Source organism: Cetorhinus maximus, unplaced genomic scaffold, assembly GCF_964194155.1.
Source record: "Cetorhinus maximus unplaced genomic scaffold, sCetMax3.hap1.1 HAP1_SCAFFOLD_419, whole genome shotgun sequence".
Taxonomy (NCBI): Eukaryota; Metazoa; Chordata; class Chondrichthyes; order Lamniformes; family Cetorhinidae; genus Cetorhinus; species Cetorhinus maximus.
In genome coordinates this window covers 119,772-143,802 of record NW_027596365.1, presented here as the reverse complement: position 1 = coordinate 143,802, position 24,031 = coordinate 119,772, and the positions used below count along the sequence as shown (strand labels likewise).

General features: G+C 46.6%; 1 pseudogene; it reads left to right on the top strand.

Annotated features, from left to right (window-relative positions):
- Window positions 1-318: 318 nt before the first annotated feature.
- On the top strand, window positions 319-23,164 carry LOC144673653 (D(2) dopamine receptor-like; annotated as a pseudogene).
- Window positions 23,165-24,031: the final 867 nt, after the last annotated feature.

The window sequence follows — 24,031 nt, the reverse complement described above, 5'->3', positions numbered from 1 at the left end:
TTCGACAATGTGTTTAAAACAATGCTGATTTATTTGCTATATAACCAGAATACTAAACTTCGGTTCAATTATTAACATCAGCAGAAACAAACTCCAACTGTCAGAATGAATATAGTTGGGGGAATTAATTTCTGGCATGTTGAGTTGTAATCCGATTTGGTGTCTGGCTTATTGTGAGAGAACATCAAGCTGTCAGGGAGAGGGATGATGTTGAGGAGAGCAGGTTTCTGATGGTGCGTGTGTGTGTGTGTATGTGTATGTAAGGGAGAGACAGGTTGTGCTGAGAGTTCGGTACAGGCAGCACCGGTGCAGCCCTGAATGATCGAGAACATCTCTCTCTGCCGGAGTGAGACTCTCCGATATGTGGTTGCTGCAGGGAAGGAAGAGCGGAAGGAGACTCGCAAGGAGTCTCGGGACGGAGCAGAAGTGAGTGTGCTACCAAATTTTCAACACCAAATTATCAAGGGGAGCAAACAGGAATGTAACGCCAGTGGCGAAAAGTTGGTGATGAAGGATGATAGAGACATTTAAAAGAGCAATAAGCAATTGGTTTCATTTCTAGAGGGTGAGCGTTGAAAAACAGAAGTTTTGTTCTACCCTATCTCGAGCGATGGGAGCACTGTGCACGGTTCTGGCCTCCGTATTATAAAAAAGGATATAGAGGCACCGGAGAAGATGCAAAACAAAAAAAGATTTACAAGGACGATTCCAGATCTGAGAGGTTATAACCATCAGGAAAGACTGAACAGGCTGGGGCTCTTTTCTCCAGAAAAGAGAAGGCTGAGAGGTTGACCTGATCGAGGTCCTTAAAATGTTGAAAGGGTTCCGAGCGGGTAGACGTAGAGAAGATGTGGAGGAGACCAGAACTGGGCGGTGGGGGTAGGGGTGGTTAGTGTTATCAATATCAGATAGTCATTAATAAATCCAATGGAGAATTCAGGAGAATTTACCCAGAGAGTGGGGAGAATGTGGAACTCGCTCCCATAGGGAGTGGTCGAGGTGAATAGCATTTAAGGGAAAGAGTTAGGGTGGTGGTGGTGGTAGTGAGACTAACCCGATCGCTCGTCAGAAGTGCTGGCACGGACTCAATAGGCTCGATGGTCTCCTTCAGTGCTGCACAAATTTGGTGAATGGGAGCAAAATTTCTGCCAAGTTTTCTTTCTATATCCAAACTGGTTGGGTTCAGTCCTGTCAACACATATTTGTACCGCCCTGTGGTAACCCACTCCCTCTCGAAGGTGCTGCACTGCCTCCCTCGCGGAGAATGGGGGACAGCTCCGGAGCACAGGAAGTTTGTTTCTCAGGCAGTGGGTTCAACAACCTCGGTCGCTGGTAAGATTTTAGAGTCCATTATTAAGGATGAGATTTCAGAATACTTGGAAGTGCATGGTAAAATAGGGCAAAGTCAGCATGGTTTCATCAAGGGGAGGTCATGCCTGACAAATCTGTTAGAATTCTTTAAGGAGGTAACGAGTAGGTTAAACAAAGGAGAGCCAATTGATGTTATCTACTTGGACTTCCAGAAGGCCTTTGACAAGGTGCCGCACAGGAGGCTGCTCAGTAAGATAAGAGCCCATGGTGTTAGAGGCAAGGTACTAGCATGGATAGAAGATTGGCTGTCTGGCAGGAGGCAGAGAGTGGGGATAAGGGGGTCCTTCTCAGAATGGCGGCTGGTGATTAGTGGAGTTCTGCAGGGGTCAGTATTGGGACCACAACTTTTCACTTTATACATTAATGATCGAGATGAAGGAATTGAGGGCATTCTGGCTAAGTTTGCAGATGATACAAAGATAGGTGGAGGCACAGGTAGTATTGAGGAGGCGGGGAGGCTGCAGAAGGATTTGGACAGGTTAGGAGAATGGGCGAATAAGTGGCAGATGGAATACAACGTGGGGAAATGTGAGGTCATGCACTTTGGTAGGAAGAATAGAGGCATAGACTATTTTCTAAATGGGGAGCGAATTCAGCAATCCGGAGTGCAATGGGACTTGGGAGTCCTAGTCCAAGATTCTCTTAAGGTTAACTTGCAGGTTGAATCGGTAGTTAGGAAGGCAAATGCAATGTTGGCATTTATTTCGAGAGGACTAGAATATAAAAGCAGGGATGTGCTGCTGAGGCTTTATAAGGCTCTGGTCAGACCACATTTAGAATATTGTGAGCAATTTCGGGCCCCGAACCTCAGGTAGGATGTTCTGGCCCTGGAGAGGGTCCAGAGGATGTACACGAGAACGATCCAAGGAATGAAAGGCTTAACATATGAGGAACGTTTGAGGACTCTGGGTTTATACTCGATGGAGTTTAGAAGGATGAGGGGGGATTTAATTGAAACTTACAGAATACTGAAAGGCCTGGATAGAGTGAACGTGGGGAAGATGTTTCCATAAGTAAGAGAGACTAGGACCCGAGGGCACAGCCTCAGAGTAAAGAGAAGGCCTTTCAGAACAGAGATGAGGAGAAACTTCTTTAGCCAGAGATTGGTGAATCTATGGAATTCATTGCCACAGAATGCTGTGGAGGCCAGGTCATTGAGTGTATTTAAGACCGAGATAGAGAGGTTCTTGATTGGTAAGGGGATCAAAGGTTACGGGGCGAAGGCGGGAGAATGGGGTTGAGAAACTTATCAGCCATGATTGAATGGCGGAGCAGACTCGATGGGCCGAATGGCCTAATTTCTGCTCCTCTGTCTTGTGGTCTGATGGTCTTATGGGTTCGGCACAGCTCCAGGGAAATCAGTACGGAGCCAGGAAAAGGCTGCTGGTGCCCTCCTGCCACACCTGGTAAAGCCTGGCACCTTCACAGTCAGCTATTTGAGCTGTAAATGATTGGGCATTGATATCGTGACACCTTCCCTACGACCATCAGGGTTTTCGCTGGGGTAAACAAGGAGAAACTGTTTCCAGTGGCAGGAGGGTCGGTGAACAGAGGGACACAGATTGAAGAGAATCGGGAAAAGAACCAGAGGGGGAGATGAGGGGGATTTTTGTTTTACACAGCGAGTAATCTGTTGTCATCTGGGAGGCGCTGCCTGAAAGGGTGGTGGAAGCAGATTCAACGGGAACTTTCAAAAGGGGAATTGAATAAATACTTGAAGGGGAAATGTTTTCAGGGCTTTGGGGGAAAGAGCAACGTGGGGGAAGTGGGACTAATTGGATAGATCTTTCAGAGAGCCGTCACAAGCACAATGGGCTGAATGGCCTCTTCCTGTGTTGTAAGATTTTATGATTCATTTCTTTCTGCCCACACACTGGATTATGCACCCTCCACAGTCACTAACTAGCACATTTGCTTGTTTTTGTCATTGTTTTATTCTGGTTCTCTGTCATGTCCGCCTTCCTCTCCCTCTTCCGTTTTCCCTCTCCTCCTCTCCTGCTCTCCCACTCTCCCCGGGCTCTCTCTCCTTCCCTCCGACTCTCCAATTCTCCCCACTCTCCCTCTCCTTCTGTCCCGCTCTCCCAGTTCCCCCGGTCTCCCTCTCCTTCCCTCCCACTCTCCCACTCCTCCTGGTTTCCCTCTCCTTCCCACCCGCTCTCCCATTCTCACCGGTCTCTCTCTCTTGTTCTCTCCCACTCTCCCACTCCCTGGTCTCCCTCCCCTTCCTTCCTGCTCTCCCACACCCCCTGATCTTCCTCTCCTCGCCTGCTCTCCCACTCCTCCCAGTCTCTGTCTCCTTCTCTCCCGCTCTCCCACTCTCCCCAGTCTCTGTCGCCTTCTCTCCCACTCCTCCTAGTCTCTGTCTCCTTCCCTCCTAGTCTCCCTCTCCTTCCCTCCTAGTGTCCCACTCCACCAGTCTCCCTCTCCTTCTCTTCCGCTGTCTTCCGGGTCTCCCATACCCCCGGGGTCTCCTTCTCTCCCGCTCTCCCATTTTCCCTGGTCTCTCTCTCTCGCTCTCCCATTCTCCCCGCTCTCTCCTTCCCTCCCTCATCCCAGTCTCTCCTTCTATCCCACTCTCCCACTCCCCATGGTCTCTCTCTCCTCTCCCGCTCTCCCATTCTCTCCAATCTCTCTCTCCTGCTCTCCCGTTCTCTCTGGTCTCTTTCTACCACTCTCCCATTCTCTCCGGTCTCTCTCTCCTTCTCTTCACCTCTCCCACTCCCCCCAGTCTCTCTCCCACCCTTCCATTCTCCCAGGTGTCTCTCTCCTTCTCTCCTGCTCTGCCATTCTCTCCGGTTTCTCTCTCCTTCTCTCCTGCTCTCCCGTTCTCTCCAGTCTCTCTCTCTCCTTCTCTTCCGCTCTCCCACTTCCCAGTTAGGGGAGGCGATGGCGTAGTGGTATTGTCGCTGGACTAGTAGTCCAGAGACCCAGGGTAATGCTCTGGGGGCCTGAGTTCGAACGGTGGTGGGTTCAGATGGTGGAATTTGAATTCAGTAAAAATCTGGAATTAAAAGTCATACGATAACCATGAAACCATTGTCGATTGTTGTAAAAACCCATCTGGTTCACTAATGCCCATTTAGGAAGGTCATCCTTACCTGGTCTGGCCTACATGTGACCCCAGACCCACAGCAATGTGGTTGACTCCTAAATGCCCTCTGAAATGGCCGAGCTGGCACTCAGTTGTATCAAAACCGCTACAAAGTCTCGAAAAAGGAACGAAACAGGATGGGCCATCTGGCATTGACATAGGCACCGGAAACGACAACAGCAATCTCAGCCCCGTAGACCCTAAGTCCTCCTTACCAACAGTTGGAGGAGCCATTTAAATACTGTGGCTACAAGAGCAGGTCAAAGGCTAGGAATCCTGCGACGAGTAACTCATCTCCTGACTCCCCAAAGCATGTCTACCATCTACAAGGCACAAGTCAGGAGTGTGATGGAATAATCCCCGCTTGTCTGGATGAGTGCAGCTCCCTCAACACTCAAGGAGCTGGACACCATCCAGGACAAAGCAACCCCTCTTGATTGGCACCACATCCACAAACATTCACTCCCTCCACTACTGACGCACAGCAGCAGCAGTGTGTACCATCTACAAGATACACAGCAGGAATTCACCAAGACTCCTTTGACAGCACCTTCCAAACCCACGACCACTAGCATCTAGAAGGACAAGGGCAGCAGATAGATGGGAACACCAACACTTGGAAGTTCCCCTCCAAGTCACTCACCATCCTGACTTGGAAATATATCGGCCGTTCCTTCACTGTCACTGGGTCAAAATTCTGGAACCCCCTCGCTAACAGCACTTTGGGTGTACCTACACCATGTGGACTGCAGCTGTTCAAGAAGGCAGCTCACCACCACCTTCTCAAGGGCAATTAGGGATGGGCAATAAATGCTGGTCCAGCCAGCGAAGCCCAAATCCCATGAATGAATTTTTTAAAAAGTCTCTCTCTCCTTCTCTCCTGCTGTCTCATTCCCCAAGGTCTCTCTCTCTCCTAATCTCCCACTCCCCCGGTCTCCCTCTCCGTCTCTCCTGCTCTCTCATTTCCCCTGGTCCCCCTCTCCTTCTCTCCCTCTCCCACTACCCCCGTCTCCCGCTCTGTCTCTCTCCCTTTCCCTTTCTTCCATCCCCATTCATCATCTCCCTTTCTCGCTCTCTCTCTCTCCCTCCTTTTCCTCAAATCTGTTCTTCCTCCCTACCGCAACCTCTCTCTTCACCCCACCCCCCTTCCACCCGCTCTCTCCCTTTGCGCTCTCTTCCACACCCGCCTTTAGAAAATTGAAGGTTTGAATCCCAACTCTGTTTCTTTCTCTCCCAATCTCCCATTTCTCCCAGTCTCTCTCCATCTCTCCCGTTCCCCTGGTCTCCCAGTCCTTCTCTCCCTCTCCCTGTTTATACAGACGAGAGAGTGTCAGGATGAAATCCAGTGTGTTATTAGAGAGGAGAGAGGGTCAGGGTGGAATCCAGTGGGTTATAGAGAGGAGAGAGGGTCAGGATGGGATCCAGTGATTTTTTACAGAGGAGAGAGGGTCAGGGTGGAACCCAGTGGTTTTTCCAGAGGAGAAAGGGTCAGGATGATATCCAGTTGTTTTTACAAAGGAGAGAGAGTCAGGGTGGAATCCAGTGAGTTATACAAGGGAGAAAGGGTCGGATGGAATCCAGTGGTTTATTATTTCCTTCCCTCATATTTTTTCCTCCCACCCTCCCTTCCTTCCTTCCTCCCATACAACTAATTTCCCCAATTTATTCCTTCCATTCCTCCATCCTTCCTTCCCTTCCATTCTCCATCATTCCTTCCTCACGCATTTCCTCTCTCACCTGCTTTTAACCTCGGAAGAGAGAGGAGGGTACCCGAGGGTTGGCCTGAGGGACAGGATTGGCTGGTTGATATCCGGTGAGATTGGCCCATGTGGTTTACATTGGGATTGGAGGTCCACTTAGCAGGAAGAGAGGAGAGGATTGGGCAGTCTTCAAAGAGGTAAGTAGAGAGGACGAGGCGGATTTATGTAGGGAAAGAATCTAGAGAGAGAGAGGGGAGGGGGCATAGCAGACTGGTGGGTTTTTGTCCCTGAGTATAATCATACCACTGCAGATCATTATCTATTGAGTAATTTAATTTTGTGTGTAGACCAGTCGACATACAATGAATGAGTTAGCAATAGTTTGGGGACCACAATTGTGTAGTTCATATCATGGCTGCTGATAGATTTCATATAATTATCTTCTCAAGGTATTGTGAACACACATCCCTTATGTGAACTGATTAGTGCTTATAAATGGTCTGTGCACAATGCTTGACATACAAGAGGTTTTATTGATTTAATAAATGTTTTGATAAGGCAGTTTTAATGGAATCAGATTAAGTTACAGTTGAACATCCGGAGATGACACCTTCGCCGACCATAATCTTTACTGTTGGTCAAAGCCAACTAGATTGGATTAAGAGGCACCGTTTAAGGGGTGTTTATGTGAACATTTTAGAGAACTATTGTTCGCATTTTGGACCTGCCCATGTCCCAAAGCCTTTTTGAACAAATGACGGAAGTATCAAAGGCGAGTGCCAAATTGAACACAGCAAGATCCCGCCAACTTCAAGGCGGCTAATGACCAGATCATCTGATTTAATCCTCCTTGCGTTCCTCAATCCTGCCCTCTTGAGCATCCTCCGATTCCCATTGCTCCACCATTGGCAGCCGTGTCTTTAGCTGCCAGGGGCCCTAAGCTCTGGAATTCCTTCGCTAAACCTCTCTGACTCTCTCTCTCTCTCTCTCCTCCTTTAAGATACCCCTTATAAACTGACCTCTTTGACCGAATTATTGGCCACAATATCTCCTTATGTGGCTCGGTGTCAAATGTAATAATGCTCCTATGAAGCACCTTGGGACGCTTTGCCTTGCTAAAGGCGCTAGATAAATATAAGTTGTTGTTGCCGCTATTGCTTCCTTTTTACCCTTGGTGCCTGGATCGCCGGTATTGTTGCACCATTTTCCCACTTGGTTGGAGTTAAATTTTTTGCCTTCTTTCCTCTGCAGGCTACTGAGGAGGTTGGAGTTCAGAGGTCGCGGCCAATGGCTGCTCCAAACATGGCCGCCCTGAATGACTCGCAGATGAGGGAGCTGGGGCCCTGGAGCAACTCGGCCGGTGAGCAATGGAGGCATCGCTGCAATTACTACGTGGCATTGCTCAGCATCCTGATCATCGTGGTGGTGTTTGGCAATGTGTTGATGTGCATGGCAGTGTCCAGGGAGAGGGCACTGCAGACCACCACCAACTACCTCATCGTCAGCCTGGCTGCGGCAGACCTACTGGTGGCCACGCTGGTGATGCCCTGGGTCGTCTATCTGGAGGTAAAACCGTTAGTTTGGTCCCGCTTATCGATAGGCGGGAGGGGCCCCGAAGGGCGTTGGGCCTCGCAGCTACCGACATCACTCCTCAGCGACCCCACGCCAAAGAGGTCCTAAGTCCTTTTCCCACTTCCCTTCCTGGAGCCAGTCACTTGCGCATCAGTCACGGCCAGAACAAGGTCTCTCTTCTGGTCATCAATTTAGATACCAGGCGATTGGTGAACAACACAAGACTGAACTTGACCATATAGAAACGTAGGCCAGGATTTTATGATCCCTCCTGCCCGGCGGAATATTACGGTCTGCCGAACTAAATGGAGATTTAAATGGCTCGCCGCGTCCGCTGGGGGAGAGACACGCCGCGGTGGGGCCATAAAATCCTGGCTATAGAAAATAGGAGCAGGAGTAGGTCATTCGGCCCTTCGAGTCTGTTCCGCCATTCAATATGGTCATTGCTGATCCTCTATCTCAACGCCACACTCCCGTGCTCTCCCCATACCCCTTGATGCCTTTAGAGGCTAGAAATCCATCTATTACCTTCTTAAATATACTCAGTGACTTGGCCTCCACAGCCTCTGTGGTGAAGAATTCCACAGGTTCACCACCCTCTGAGTGAAGACGTTTCTCCTCATCTCAGCCCTAAATGGCCTACCCCATTTCCTGAGACTATGACTCCTTGTTCTAGACCACCCCAGCAGCCAGAGGAAACGTCATCCCTGCATCCAGTCTGTCCAGCCCTGTCAGAATTTTATACGTTTCAATGAGATCCCCTCTCATTCTTCTAAACTCCAGTGAATACAGGCCTAGCCGGCCCAATCTCTCCTCATATGACAATCCTGTCACCCCAGGAATCAGCCTAGCGAACCTTTATTGCACTTCCTCTATGGCAACTATACCCTTTCTTAGGTAAGGAGACCAAAACTGTGCACAATAGGGACAGGAGCAGGCCATTCAGTCCATCGAGCCTGTTTCACCATTCGATTGGGTCATCATTGGAATGGTCCAGCACAGAAGGAGACCATTTGGCCCATCAAATGGAGAGACAGTGGCGTAATAGCAATGTCACTGGACTAGTAATCTGAAGGCCCAGTCTAACACTCTGGAGACATGTGTTCAAATCCCTACAAGGCAGCTGGTAGAATTTAAATTCAATTAATAAATCAGGAACTGAAAGCCAGTCTCAGTCATGGTGACCATGAAACTATCATCAATTGTCGTAAAAACCCATTTGGTTAAAAATGGCCTTTAGGGAAGGAAATCTGCCGTCCTTACCCGGTCTGGCCTACATGTCACTCCAGGCCCACAGCAATGTGGTTGACTTTTAATTGCCCTCTGAAATGGCCGAGCAAGCCACTCAGTTCAGGGGCAATTAGGGATGGGCAACAAATGCTGGCCTTGCCAGCGACGCCCACATCCCATGAAAAAGATAAAAAGAAAATTGAGTCTGCTGCAGTTTTTTGAAAGATCAATCCAATTAGTCCCCACCCCCCGCTGCTTTTTCCCCCGTCGCCCTGAAAATTTCTCCCCTTCCAGTATTTATCCGATTCCTCCCTTTTGAAAGTTCCTATTGAATCTGCTTCCACCGCCCTTTCAGGCAGCGCCTTCCAGATCAGAACAACTCGCTGTGTGATTAAAAGTCGCTCTTCCTCACCTCGCCCCCTGCTGGTGACGCTCACTTGCACCGAAGGCTTATCCGCCTTAGCAAAAACCGTTGTCGCGGCCAACCCTCGCCCGCTGAACGATCGTCATGGATGGGGGTTAGTATTGCAGCCGTCGGGCACGCTTCTGAGTGTTGTGATCCTCCAAAGAGCGAATCTCGCAATCCCATCTCTCAATCGCTTTCATTACCACTTCAAATAAAGAAAAAGCAAACATAAGATCAGCCGGCGCAATGAAACTATTCAGTGCACAAATGATAAAATATTCATTCATTATCATCCAACTACTAGATAATTCATTTTGTATAATGTCTCCGCTGGATATCTAATCGCACTATTCTCACACAATTAAATCTGGAGCAAAATTAGTTTTATAGGAAATAAGAATTACTGTAATATTCTTTGCTGCAGCGCTTGTCAAACTAATTTATACTTCGTACTATCTAGATTGTCCACAAGCGTTTAATCTCTTGGAACATTCTTCATCTTGAAATTACCCGAATTACTATTTTCGCCTTTTATATTCTTTTCAATGGAGATGTAATATCTCTAAGGACCTCAGTGACTTTTAGGGGGAAGAAAGTAAATGAGAATTTATGGTAAGGGAGAATTCATGATAAGGGAATGAATTACTTAAATTAGAATCTATAGGCAGGCCAGCGCAAATCAGTAAATCAACAATTAAACAGTTAAACCAGATGAACCTTTTACACTCTCAAACTTTGTACACCCTCAGGGTTTGCAATCACCAGCAAGGTCCTGGGAGTTAGACTGGAGTCAGAGGATGGCAAGAACATATATTAAGTGTGCTCTTCAACAGATAAAGGAAGGACAGATGGTCCCAGCTTAGATAGGAAGGCAGGTCTCTGCCTGGGTGAAAGTAGGGTCAGATGATGCATGTACCTTTGTACCGGAGACTTGTCTGTTTAATGTAAACCTATATGTTGAGAATATTGGAATCTGGAGGGTGTTCTTGTATGTGACCAATAATGTATAAATATGGTGAACACTTGTAGCTTAGCAGAGTACTGTCTCAAGCTGTATTGAGATGGTGCCCTCCTTGCAATTGCTCGAATAAACGATCGTAACCTGTACCTGAGTCTCCTGTGGTCCGTTCATGAAAGACACCACATCAGTGACAAATGCATAAAATGACCCAAGTGTTAAGCCAATGTTCTCCAAGTTTGATTAATGTAGGTGCAGAATAAGTGTTAGTTTCTCAACAGAAGATTGTTAAGATGATGCTATAACACATATTCAAATGATTTAAATCAACACGTTCTCTTGGCATATTTATGATTAGAATATGAAAATGTCTATGCTTTTTCTCTGGCATGGTTGAATAATTGATGTGTTATTTAATAAAAATGTCAATAAGTGCAAAACTGTCAACAGCAAAACAGCAGCAGAAAGTTTATACTTTCAACAACAACTTATGATTCTACAGCACCTTCAATTTAATGAAGTGTCTCCAAGGTGCCTCACAGGAGTGATTATCAAACAATATTTGACCCTGAGCCACATCAGGAGATACGAGGGACCGGTGACCAAAAGCTCAGTCACAGAGTGAGGTTTTAAGGAACGTCTTAAAGCCAGAGAGAGAGAGAGATAGAAAGAAAGAGAGAGATAGGGGCTGGAGGAGGTTCCAGAGATAGGGAGGGTTGTAGAGACTGGAGTGAGTTACAGAGATGGGGATGATTGTAGGGACTGGAGGAGGTTACAGAGATACGGAGGGTTGTAGGGACTGGAGGGGGGTTACAGAGATGGGGATGGTTGTAGGGACTAGAGGAGGTTACAGAGATAGGGAGGGTTGTAGGGACTGGAGGAAGTTACAGAGATAGGGATGGGGCACAAGGAAAGATTTGAAAACAGGGATGAGAATTCTAAAATTGAGTTTGGATGAGCTTAAGTTTCCATAAACATATTACTTGGAGCCATTCTTCCCGTTAATTCTGATGAGCTTATTTGGGGGAGACAATTGAAAGTGAGTGGGGTAGGATCGGTTGGTGGCCCTTGGGCTCTGTTCCCTGCAGCAACCCCCTCCCCCTCCCCGCCCCTCCCACACCGCCTGCAAAAGTGGTCTACTAACGGAAGTATTTTAGAAGCACTGCTCTTAGGTGTCTTGTGCCCAAAGGCCGTAGAAGAACAAAATACTGAAGGCGCAGGAAATCCGAAATAAGAACAGAAAATGCTGGAAACAAGCAGCATCTGTGGAGAGAGAAACAGAATTAATGTAAAAGCAAAAAAACTGCGGATGCTGGAAATCCAAAACAAAAATAAAAATAAAAATACCTGGAAAAATTCAGCAGGTCTGACAGCATCTGCGGAGAGGAAAAGAGTTAACGTTTCAGGTCAGAACCAAAGGGCAAGACACTGTAGGAATGCAGATCTTTTATCTGGATTTAAGGCTGGATATAGAGTTCCAGTCAGTGAACAGACGTCCAGATGGCTGGAGGTGTTCTGTGATCTTGTGGAAGGGTTTGTTTGAAGGGATGCTACCCTGGTTGTGAACTGTTGCTGATGCTGTTTGTACTTTGCTCTGGTTAAAGGTGGTTGGCGAGTGGCGTTTCAGCTGGGTTCACTGTGACATCTTTGTGACACTGGACGTGATGATGTGCACAGCCAGCATCCTCAGCCTGTGTGCCATCAGCACGGTAACCGGAGGGCTTTCAGTGGCATTCGCCAGTGCGGAAACAGGCCATTCGGCCCATCTTGCTCCGTGCCGGTTTTTCTCCTCCACACGAGCCCCTTTCCACTCCCTCTTCACCTCACCCCATTCACCATATCCTTCTATTTCTTTCTCCCTCGTGTGTTTATCCTGCTTCCCCCTTAAATTCATCGATGCTATTCACCTCAACCATTCCCTGGATGCGAGTTCCACATCCTCCCCAATCTTTGGTAAAGAAGTATCTCCTGAATTCACCATTGGATTTATTTTTAGGAATGTGGGCATCCGCTGGCAAGGTCAATATCACCCTTCAACTGAATGACCCGTCAGTGTTAGGGTTAGAGTCAACCACATCTCTGTGGGTCTATAAAAGGGTTTTCTGTAGTAATTATAGTTCTGATAAACATAGGACTGTACCTTTAACCACAGGGGAGGAAAAGAGGAGAGCGATTCTCCTGAGTATTTATGGGGGCAAAACCTAAAGTTTAATTTGAAGCTTGACGACCCCCAGTGCCCCTGACTTGAAGACCCTCAGTAAATTAGTAACAATAAGGAATATTTTCAACCCAAACCCTCAGTCACAATGAAGAGGTTCACGTTCAATTCACTGAATACAGCCCCAAGAGAGACCATTGCTATCTATGTGGCGAAATTAAAACAACTCATGGAATATTGCGATTTTGGTGAAAGCCTGAATGATATGCTCAGAGATCATTTTTGTCTCTGGCGTGCAAGAGGATGCTATTCAGTGAAGATTGCTGACTGAAGTGGATCTTGATTTTAAGAAAGCATTAGAAATAGTACGTGCGATGGAAAGCGCTGGAAGGGATTCACAAGCGATTCAAGGTGCACAAAATGGCGCCATTTTCCTAGTTGGGCGGGAACGGTCAACTGAAAGTGGCGCGAAAATCCAGGACTCCACCGTGAAGCGGGAAACAGCCCCCGCTAACCGAAAATTGAGGAACCAGTTTATTAGCAAATTCGAAAACTAAGTTTTATCGACGTGGAAACAATCACACTCCTAACGAGTGGCAATTTAAAAGGTGGAGTGTTATTTTTGTCACAAAAAAGGACACATATTGAAACATTGCAACACAACATTAAAACAGGCTTCCGGGCAACAAACAAAGCCCAATGAAGTATATAGTGTGGAAGAGCCAGAAACAACCAATTCTGACATTTAATCCTTATTCAACATGAGAGTTGGGAAGACAGAGCCAGTCACTGTCACTTTACAGGTGAATGGGAAACTCTTAATAATGGAAGTAGGCACAGGTGCTTCTACCACTGTAGTAGGAGAACACAATTTCAAATATTTAAATAAAGGTGCTCAACAATTAAATTTGGAACAAACGTCTACCAAGTTGAAAACGTACACAGTCGAAGAAATCCAGGTATAAGGTATCACCAGAGTACCTGCTTATTATAGACACCAAACAGCACAACTACCAATGATGGTATTAGAAGGTACAGGACCAAGCCTTCTACGTCGAAATTGGTTGAGGGAAACTAACCTTGATTGGCCAGTGAGATTTCAAAAGGAAGCAGGAAGAGTTCCTGAGTTGGAAAAGGAACAAGGTAAGGGTCCTTCAGAAAGAGCCTAGAGAGTCCAAGGACCGCATCTGGATGCAAATGGAATGTGTAGCTATTCAGCAACCTGAAGAAATGAAGACTGTTTTAAACAACGACATGGAAGAACAGCAGAAGAAACTCAAGGCGACTCTGCTGAATTACAGAGTTCAAGTTGAAGCGAGTGAGTTTCGCAAAGAAAAGAAAAACCCCGTTGAAAGACCCTCACACACCACAAGGATCCCTCAGGTCAAAATTTGTACCTCTGGAAAATTATGAAGAGAAGCAGGAAGAATTTAACGTCACTCTGAACAAACTGAAGAACCAGTTGGCACAGAAGACGCAGCAATGTTCAAGGTTCCAGAAGGAAGCCAACAGATACATGAAGGAGACGGAAGAGCTGAAGAATCAGCTGAATGAAGCTAAAGAGACCTTGAAAGGAAAGGTCGTAGAGCTTTCCAAGATGCAAGTAGATAATGAAGTCATGGGGAACTCAATTACTGAACTAAGACAAGTTGAGAAACCACCTGAGAGAAGTCTGGCCGACAGTGAAGTCAAGATGAAGGCCAAAAATAAACTCTGTGGTAGAAAGCAGAAGACAAAAAGGAGGAAGATCCTGAAAAGACAATAAAAGGCAGGAATGAAAAAGTTAACAGGTGAATGATCGGAAACTAAACTTGCTCGTTTCCTATTTTACTACAGAACAATCCCAATTTGGAGGGGAAGGTGGAAAAAAGTCATGGGAACCAAAAATCGACTCCTGATTTGTATAGTCATGAGCAACAATTTACTTGGAGAAACAGTGTGTGTAAGGAATGTCGGTGGAAGACTGAAGTGGCTAGCTGGTAAAGTAAGCTCTGTGACCGAACCATTGTCATACCACATGGAAATGGAGGGCCGGACCACCTATAAGCATGTGGATCATTGAGGAAGAGAGATTTCCCAACAATATGATATTCCACCTGTAACCATTGTTAAACCTATGGTTCCTGTTGAAGTTGCTCAACCAAGGACAGACATGCCTGGTGTCTCTGTTGGAGTGGAAGACACTGAACTGCCTGTGCCTAATGAGGTACCTGATGTTAATGTGGTTCCAGAGCATGTGGTTCCTGCAAAATAATCGGAAGTCGTGGAGCTGCGATGTTCCACAGGGATCGGGAAACCATCTTAAAGACTGAACTTGTAATTTGATGACCTGTGTAAATATTGTGATGTAATGAGATAAATCTCCTCCTAAATACAAAAGGTAAAGAAACGTTTAAGGGTGGGGGGGGGGGGGGGTGGGGGCTGCAGTAATTATAGTTCTGATAAACGTAGGACTGCAGCTTTAAGAGTATGCCTGTGTTGTAAGATCACATGAACTGTATAAACCAATGCGTTAGAAGCACGGGGACCCTCGAGGAGAGAATTCTTCTTTCGTTATAGAGTTAGATGTATACATGTAACTGCTGCTGCCGTCTTGTAAATAAAGTTCAACGTTTCCACCAAGCAAAGCTGCCTAGAAAATCAACTCTATCACACTTTCCTTCCCGAAAGTACATCATTGAAACAAACAGGGTTTTTATGACAATTGATGGTCACCATTACTGAGACTAGCTTTCAATTCCAGATTTATTAACTGAATTTAAATTCCACCTGCCACTGTGGTGGGAATTGAACCCATGTCCCTCAGATCATTAACCGAGGCCTCTGGATTAGTAGTCCAGACATTAATGCGATGCCACCATCTCACCTTTTAGTGACAATCGTATATTGATACCCCGTAGTTCTGGTCTCACCCCACACAAATAGCAAGACTTTCTCTACCCTATCGAAAAACCCCTTTCATTGTCTTAATCAGGTCACCCCTCAGCCTCCTCATTTCTAGAGAAAAGGGCCCAGCCTGTTCAGTCTTTCCTGAGAGTTATAACCTCTCGGATTTTGGCAGTGTAGGAAATGCAGAATAAATGAAGAATAGCCTCCTTCGGTGCTCTGAAGTCCTGAGAAGATCGGGAAAAGGGGTTTAATTTCACTCCACCTGGCGGAAACTGCACAGCAACAGACTTAAAATGGTAGCGGGAAACTTGCTTCTCCAGCCCTTTTGGCACTGGGTAGCGGGGCTGTGACAGGAAGAATAAAAAAGAGTCATATTATCTAAATGGTGAGAGATTGCAGAGCTCTGAGATGCAGAGGGATCTTGGTGTCCTAGTGCATGAATCACAAAAGGCTAATAGCAGGTACATCAAGTAATTAGGAAGGCTAATAGAATGTTATCGTTTATTGCAAGGGGGGTTGATTGTAGGGAGGTTATGCTTCAGTTCTGTGGGGCACTGGTGAGACCGTATCTGGAGTACTGTGTACAGTATTGGTCACCTTATTTAAGGAAAGGTGTCAATGCGTTAGAAGCAGTTCAGAGGATGTTTACCAGGCTAATACCAGGAATGGGTGGGTTGTCTTATGAGGAAAGGCTGGACAGGTTAGGCTCGTATCCACTGGAATTTAGATGAGTAAGAGGTGACTTGATTGAAACATTTAAGATCCCGAGAGGTCTTGACAGGGTGGATGTGGAGAGGATGTTTCCTCTTGTGGGAGAATCTAGAACGTGGGGTCACTGTTTAAAAATAAGGGGTCGCTCATTTAAGGCAGAGATGAGGAGAACTATTTTCTCTCAGAGGGTCGTGAGTCTTTGGAACTCTCTTCCTCAAAAGGATGTAGATGCAGAGTCTTTGAATATTTCTAAGGCAGATCTCGATAGGTTCTTCGTTAACAAGGGGTTGAAAGGTTATCGGGGGTAGGCAGGAATGTGGGGTTGAGGTTACAATCAGGTCAGCCAAGATCTTATTGAATGGCAGAACAGGCTCAAGGGGCCGAGTGGCCTACTCGTGCTCCTTATTCATAATTTGTGATGTGTCCATCTGAATTCATACACATCAGGGCTCCAGTGGGGTACATGACACACGTGTGCCATTGTCAGTGGAGTGCCCTCTGGGCTGTACAAGTGTAGTTAGACTCTTCCTCCCTCTCTTCACCGCCCCCCGCCCCCACCTCCCTCCTCAGGCCTTTACCCACCACCCTCCCTCCTTCCTCCATTACTTTCCCTGGGCTCCCTAGTTTTGGGAGGAGTGGGGCCAGCGAGACCCAACGGCCAGCGAGAGGCCCTTTCATGACTCCAGGTTCTCCAGATGTGCATTGACAAGGTTCGCCCCCTCCTCCCTGCAGCTCGATAGAGAATGGGACCCTCCCATGGGAGCGGCTGTCCCGCTTGTGATCCTGGTTGGAAATGGTGGGAAACTGGGAAATATTGGTGTGCAGAGTGACCTGGGTGTCCTTGTACACGAATCACAGAAAGTCAGCATGTAGGTACAGCAAGGAACTCGAAAGGTAAATGGCATGTTCGCTTTTATTGCAAATGGATTGGCATATAAAAGTAAAGAAATCTTAAAATAATTATATAGATCTTTGGTGAGACTACACCCGAATATTGTGCACAGTTCTGGATCCCTAACCCTACCCCTAACTTCAAACCCAACCCTAAATCCCTAACCCCATCCCTAACTCCCTATCCCTAATCCTAACTCCCTAACCCCGTCCCTAACTCTCCAACCCCATCCCTAACTCCCAACTCCAGCCATAACCCCATCCCCAACTCCCTACCTCATCCCTAACCCCTCAAACCCCACCCCTAACTCACTACCCCTAACACTAACCCCATCCTTAACTCCCTACTCATAACCCTAACTCCATAACCCTATCCATAACTCTAACTAAACTGATTCCTGGGATGAGAGGGATGTCCTATGAGGGGAGATTGAGTAGAATGGCCCCATATTCTCTGGAGTTTAGAAGAATGAGAGGTGATCTAATTGAAATATACAAAATTCTTCGGGGGTTTAACAGAGTCGATTCTGGGAGGCTGTTAACCCCACCCCCTCCCCTGGCTGGGGAGTCTGGAACAATGGTGGGGGTCACAGTTTTAGGATAAGAGATCAGCCATTTTGGACTGAGATGAGGAGAAATTTCTTCACTCAGAGGGTTGTGAATCTTTGGAATTGTCTACTCCAGAGAGCAATGGATGTTCCATCATTGGGTATACTCAAGACTCAGATTGATAGATTTTTGGGCACTGAAGGTGGGAAAGTGGAGTTGAAGTAGAACATCAGCCATGATCTTAATGAATGGGTGGGGCAGGCTCGAGAGGCCGAATGGCCTCCTCCTGCTCCTATTTGTCTGGTTGTTTGCTAGATCTTGGGAATACTGTGTACCTTTTTCCGATTTGATCAATGGATCCTCATCCTCAACCTCCCTTGGTTGCCATGCCTACAGGAATCGGCCATTTGGCCTTTTGAACTTACTTCCCTGCTTCACTCACCACCTATTTTGGAGCTTTTTAAAGACCGTCCAGTTCATCAACAGCTCTAACCTGTTTCTTGTCCACCCCTTGCAGATACACTGCGGTTGCCATGCCAATGCTATACAATACCCGCTGCAACCCCAAGCAGAGAGTCGTTGATGATAACCATGGTCTGAATGCTGTCCTTCGCCATCTCATGCCCGCTGATCTTCGGGCTAAAAAAAACCCTGGTAAACTGTGCCCATCAAGAACCCTTCTTTCATCTTTTATTCCTCTATTGTCTCCTTTTATGGTAAGTGAGGGGCATGAGAATTCTCACAGCAATCCCATGGATTGGGGACTTCAGTTATATGGAGAGACCGGATCAGCTGGGATTGTTCTCCTTAGAGCAGAGAAGGTTCAGGGGGAGATTTAATTGAGGCATGTAAAATCATGAGAGGTTTTGACAGAGTAAATAAGGAGAAAGTGTTTCCAGTGGCAGGAGGGCCGGTAACCAGCGGACCACAGATTGAAGAGAATCGGGAAAAGAAAAAGAGGGGGGGAGGAGGAGAATTTATACTCCACACGAGCCCACTCCCACCCCCTCTTTATCTCCCCCATCACCATTTCCTTCTATTCCTTTCTCCCTCATGTGTTTATCCAGCTTCCCCATTAAATACATCGATAATATTCACCTCAACCACTTCCTGTGGGAGTGAGTTCCACATTCTCCCCACTCTCTGGGTGAAGAAGTTTCTCCTGAATTCCCCATTGGATTTATTAGTTGTTGCACTATGCTGATAGTGCTGGTATCCCACCACTGCCAACCATGTTGTATTATGGTGCACGGTGGTGTCTCAACGATGTGACCTTGAGACTTGTAGATTTAAACATGAACTCTTTATCTATTTACAGATCTCAGGTTACTGTCATGCATGGCGCTGCTACCTCCATGCAGGCTGGTTCCAAAGTGTTCTCTCTGGACTGTTCTCTCAGCCTGTTACCATGTGACTTTATACATCATACCGTGGGTGCTGCTATTCTCCAGTCCCTCTCTAACCCTTACTCTGCCGTGCACCTTTACATTACAGTGGCATGCAGGCACATACAACACTAGTGACTATCTTATATTGATGGCCGTCTAGTTCTGGTCTCCCATCAGCCTTACCCTCCCCCACCCCAAAAGTGGAAACAACTTCTCTAGGTTCATCCTGTCAAAACTCTTTCATAGTTTTAAAGGCTTCTATCAGGTCACCCCTCAACCTTCTCTTTTCTAGAGGAAAGAGTCCCAGCCTGTTCAGTCTTGCCTGGTAGTAATAAGTTCGTAATTCGAGTGCCATCTTTGTGAACCTTTAGTTACATCTTCCCCAGTGACTCAATGACAGTTTTTGCAATTATGGAGACCAGGAATATGCTCTGTCCTCTTCCAGATAAAAGGGACCAAGCCATCTGTGCCATCATGAACCCTTCTTTCATCTTATATTCTTCTATTGTCTCCTTCTACGTTCCCTTCATCGTGACGCTGTTAGTTTGTGTCCCGATATATGCCATGCTGAGACGGAGAAGGAAGCACGTGGCAGCTAAGAGGATCAGCGTTGCCATGGAGCATGAAACCCAACCGCCCATAAAGGTCGAAAGAGTAAATAACAAGCTCAAATATTAAAATGAAGGGATGTGCGTAGTGAGCATGGTGTAAATGACTGAGCTTTAAACTCTAGACGCCGCAATTAAATCCTGCCCAAGTTCGCTTTGTGTAGAGGCTGCACGGGTTCAATTCGACATGGGTTAGAGTGGCTTCGATCCATTTTGTATCAGACACGCTGCCATGATGCAGAGTTGCTTTCAACCTGCCATTTAAGGGAGGATACAGGATGACTGAGGAAGTGGTGTCACCACAAGTATAGGATGTTGGTCATTTGTAGGAGGCTGCAGATTGGCAGGCATAGAGGGAAATGTACATCTAACCCCATGTTGTACCTGTCCTGGGAGTGTTTGATGGGGACAGTGTAGAGGGAGCTTTACTCTGTATCTAACACCATGGTGTACCTGCCCTGAGAGTGTTTGATGGGGATAGTGTAGAAGCAGCTTTACTCTTTATCTAACTCCGTGCTGTACCTGTCCTGGGAGTGTTTGGTGGGGACAGTGTAGAGGGAGCTTTACTCTGTATCTAACACCGTGCTGTACCTGTCCTGGGAGTGTTTGGAAGGAACAGTATCATGGTTTATTATATAAAAAAATGCTTTTCAGGGTGAAATTTCCTTGTGCAATATTACTGTGCGTATCACATAATCATATTCCACCTGAAACATTCACTCCCTCCACCACTGATGCACAGTGGCAGCAGAGTGTACCATCTACAAGACGCACTGCAGCAACTCACCAAGCCTCCTTAGATAGCACCTCCCAAACCCATGACCATGACCATCTAGAAGGACAAGGGTAGCAGATAAGTGGGAACACCACCACCTGGAAGTTCCTCACCAAGTCACTCCTATCCTGACTTGGAAATACATTGGCTGTTCCTTCACTGTCGCTGGGTCAAAATCCTGGAGCTCCCTCCCTAACAGCAATGTGGGTGTACCTACACCACGTGGACTGCAATAGTTCAAGAAGGCAGCTCACCCCCACTTTCTTAAGGGGCAATTAGGGATGGGCAACAAATGCTGGCCCAGCCGGCGAAGCCCACATCCCATGAACGAATATTTTTTTTAAAAATGTAATACTTAAGTCAGTAATTTTGAAAGGATTTTTGCCCTATTTAATGGACAATCTCTGAATTCCAATTGTAAACAGTGGATTTTCTTTATGGCCAATATGAAGTATTTGTATCCATGTTCGTGCCTACACTGTTGCCAGGGTCGATAATTCCATTTTTTGTTTTATTTAATTTCAGTATAAGTGCACACACCCGGAAGATGTCAAACTTTGCACTTTAATGGTCCAATCAAACGGGAGCACCAGTGTGAGTAAAAAGAAATTGGTGAGGCCTCATCTGGAGACATCAGAATCCTCGGAGCTGATTGACAAATTTCCAGTTGAATTTGAGTGGCCGAAATTTCCACTTGTCACTAAGGTCACCAATCATTCCAAAGGTCATTGATCAACTCTCTTCCCATTCGCTGCCATTGCACAGAATCTCAATGGACCCAAACCTCTTCCCACTCACTCCCATTGTACACAATCCCAATGGAACAAGCCCCTTCTCCTTCACTCCTATTGCACAGAATGTCAGTAGATCAATCCATTCCCATCGCACAGAACCCTGATTCCTTTCACTTCCATGGAGAGATTGGGATTGTTCTCCTGAGAGCAGAGAAGGTTCAGTGAGAGATTTAATCGAGGTGGGTGAAATCATGAGGGGTTCGGATAGAGTAAATAAGGAGAAACTGTTTCCTGTATCAGGAGGGTCAGTAACCAGAGGGACACAGATTGAAGAGAATCAGTAAAAGAAAGACGGGGATAGATGAGGAGTTTTTTTTTCTTTTTTACACAGTGAGTTGCTGTGATCTGGAAGGTGCTGCCTGAAAGGGCGGTGGAAGCAGATTCAGCAGGAACTTTCAAAAGGGGAATTGGGTAATTAGTTGAAGGGGAAAGATTTGCTGGGCTGTTGGGCAAAGAGAGGGCAGAAGTGTGGGACTAATTAAAAAGCTCTTTCAAAGAGCCAGCAGAGGCTCGATGGGCTTAATGGCCTTCTCCTGTGCAGTATGATCTGTGAACAAGTTAACTGCCCACACCCCATGTACAAAATGGTGACTTGGAGACAAGGGCCCTTTGTCATTCCCTTCCTTGTCCTCTCCTGTGATTTGAGTGTGCTCTGGTCTGTGCTGTTGGCTGTTGGTAACACCCATTTTCTCTTCTTTTTGGCATCCTAGACACTGGTACGAGAAGCAATCCCTTACTCTGAAGAATCTGAGGGAGCCCGCTTTGTGGGGCCTCCCGAGAGGTCAAGGCCAACAGGAACTCCGCAGGCTTTCCAACTCGGGGCCACTTCCGGATCCTGCCTGATGGCTGGTAAATGGAAGGCCCCTTCCTCCATCGAGGTATCCGCGGACCCCGAGTGCGATGGCCAAGCAAGGTTCTTCAAGCAGACCGCTTTTGAGGTGCGGAGGGTGCCAGTGGCCAAATCAGCAGGGAAAGAAATCTGTCCCACCAGAAGGAGAAGAAAGCAACAAATGTTGGCGGTTGTCTGAGGTGAGTCGAGAACAAACTAGAACAATAGGTTATGTTTCACTGAGTCACAATGATCTAGAACAATAGCCCAAGATCCACAGTCTCAGTGGTCTAGAACAATTGGTTAGGTGCTGTTGTGCCACAATGATCGAGAATAGGCAAACGTCTACCGGTTCTTACAATGATCTAGAACAACAGACCGATTTCTATGTAATTACAACTATCTAGAACAATAGACGAGGTTCCACTGTGTCTCATTGATTTAGAAGAACAGGATAGATTCCATGGATCTTGGACTGTAGGCTAAATTACAAGCTCTATAACTGTGGACTAACTTCAATAGTCTTGAAATGATCTAGAAAATAGGCAAAGTTGCCTTGTGGCACAATGATCTAGAACCATAGGTTAAGTTGCATTGTAGCACAATGATTTAGATCATCAGTCCAAGTTCTATGGGTTTTGCTGTGATCTAGAACAATAGGCTGCATTCCACCAGACCACAACGTTCTAGAGCAATAGGCCAAGCTGCACGGAAATGTAATTATCTAGACTAATTGGCTGTGTATGGTGTTATCATACTCCCAGTAGATTAGTCTGAGTCCTATAGTGTTACAATGATCCGGACCAATAGGCTAAGTTGTATGGAATTGTTATGTTCTCGGATTGTATTCTATACTGATGATGTGTGCCAGGAATGTAATGTGAATTTTATCAAAGAAGTAGTAACTGCAAGTAATTAATGGAGCCCTGTTGCCATATGGTTGAGGAGCTGAGTGGGGTAGGAACCCTTTCGCGAGTCACTGCGTTGCGATGACAAATGGCCCACACATGCATTGACGACTCTTTTCCTCTCTCTCGCTCTCTGTCGGATTAGCAGGCGTCTTCATCATCTTCTGGCTGCTATTTTTCATCACTCACATCCTGAACGTCCACTGCCAGAGGTGCTACATCCCACCGGCGCTCTACAGCGCCTGCGCCTGGCTGGGTTACGTCATCAACCCCATCATCTACACGACCTTCAACATGGTGTTCCGCAAAGCCTTCATGAAGACCTTGCATTGCTGACTCTGGAACAGGGACTGACCCTGGAACAGGGAATGAAGCACAGTCGCTGGCAACTGAGAGCCAAGCGGACCAGACCATGAAACTTGCAACTGATGTCTCCACACGAGAGACACAGGCTTTTAAGGATCCCAGACTATAAACACATTGTCTCTGCTGTCTTCACCACACCATAACAGGAAGCCAGAATGATCCCTACCTGCCAAAGATGGAGGAACATGAGTGTACCACACACTGGCACCTTCTGAACACGACAATAAAAGGATGAGTGCTCACACCACAATTTTATGTAGTTTACATACAGTCTCTCTACACCTAAACACCTTCCATCGCCACCTGCTCTGAGTTTAGTTGTTGCGTTCCTTACTGAAGTTCCCACTTCCTGGCACCCAAGCTAATATCCTCTGAATTTAATGCAACCCTTGATCATTGTGCCACCACGAAATGTAACGTATGGGTCATGTGGAGATGAGCAGAGAGGCATTAGGCCAATCCTAAAGGTGGCAGGTCCCTTATTTTCCGTTCATTCATGGCTGGCATTTATTGCCCTTCCCTCATTTCCCCTTGAGAAGACGATGCAGATTTGCCTTCTTGAATACCACTGAGTGGCTTGCTGGGCCATTGCCGAGGGCAGCTAGGAGTCAACCACATTGCTGTGGTTCTGGAATCACATGCAGGCCAGACCGGGTAAGGATGGCAGATTTCCTTCCCTAAAGGGCATTAGTGAACCAGATGGGTTTTTACAACAAGAATCATGATCACTGTTACTCACTTTTAATTCCAAATTTATTTAATGAACCTAATTTAAATTCCTTCCGGCCACGGTGGGATTTGAGCTCACGTCTCCTGATTATTAGTCCAGTAACATGA